Source organism: Mycetomoellerius zeteki, unplaced genomic scaffold (genome assembly GCF_001594055.1).
Source record: "Mycetomoellerius zeteki isolate Tzet28-1 unplaced genomic scaffold, Tzet1.0 scaffold351, whole genome shotgun sequence".
Lineage (NCBI taxonomy): Eukaryota > Metazoa > Arthropoda > Insecta > Hymenoptera > Formicidae > Mycetomoellerius > Mycetomoellerius zeteki.
Window position 1 is genome coordinate 1 of NW_017257340.1, and position 1,471 is coordinate 1,471.

The window sequence follows — 1,471 nt, forward strand, 5'->3', positions numbered from 1 at the left end:
TCGTCAGGCAGCGTAATATAAAAAGGAACGGCCTGGAGGAACAACCTAGTATCAGGCTGCTCCTCGCCCTGATGAAGTGGACTGCAAGGTTCACGAAACGTTGGCATTCCAAGAATGGATATGGACACGGAGAAAACCTACGAAACGGATAACCTTCATATTGGTTTTTTATGTCACTACCATAATACTTTAATATGCAAAGTAATTAGAGAAATCGTATTGTGTAAAAAAAAATCATACAATTCCATTTAAAAAAGTGGAGATGACTTTGAAATCTCCGAAGCGCCTTCATCAACAGAAAAACTACTTGTAATATATTATATTATACTCCCCTTAATGATATACAACTTCAATAAATATATTACTTCATATCTCTAAAAATAGCGGTAATATTCTAAGTGAGCACAGTTTCTGTCTCACTCTGTATATACAGGGTGTCTGGTAACGACCGCAAAATATTTTGTGCGTGGGTAGAACAGACTACACTGAGTCGAAAAGTCCTGTGATCGTTAAAAGTTTGCGGTCGTTACCAAACACCCTGTATATAATAGAATAAATACGTTGTCACGCCTTTTCCTGGCGTCGGATGGAGCGCGCGCGGGAGCGCACTCCGGAAAACGGCGGATTAATTGGATCGGAGGGAAGGTGACGGTCCTCGTACGGGAGAGTGCCTCACGCGGTCGAGCGAGAATCGGGAGCCGCGACAATGTTGGGCGCCAGACGTGCTTCAAAGCAACGTCGATTTCACGAACGGGAACGCGAACCACGCGGAAACCGCGAAACTCCGTGAGCACCAAATATCACAAAAACCGAGAGCAGCCTATCGCTCGCGTGAGGGCTGACTAGCTCTACCTAACGGCAGAGGGGGGGGGGACGGGCAAGGGCCGGTTTGCAGGAGGATGAACGGGATCTTCGAGGGCAGGGCGTTAACACAATCGTCACTACTAAGTAAATAATAAGTGTGTTTATTGTGCCGAAGCGAAAGACAATACAGTAAAAGAAAACATGGAAATAGAGAAAGAAAAATTATTAGTAGACAGAGAAAAATAATAATAACGCTGCGGAACGCTGGTTGCGCTATCGAATCGATCAAGACATGCAATCGGGTAGACGCGATAGCTACGGAGAGAACGATAGCTTAGCAAGAAAATTAAACAGATTCGGTGTCGGGATCTCGCGAATCGTCATGCATACTCATTCACGCCGCTGAGCTGAATATTCCGTTGCGAGACACGACGGAAAAGTCTTAAGCGTAAACCCTCTTCTCGGACGGCGCACGCATCCGCCGGGAAGGACGCATGGTATCGCAATCGGTGAACCTCATGCGGACGCGAAGACGATACTATCCGCTAAAAGACTCCCACACCCAAATGCGACGCGCCAATTTACAACTTTGAGAATAAACACAGAGCAACGGTAACCACTCTACATATGCTCGCTCATCCAAGCACGCACGCACGCACGCACGCAC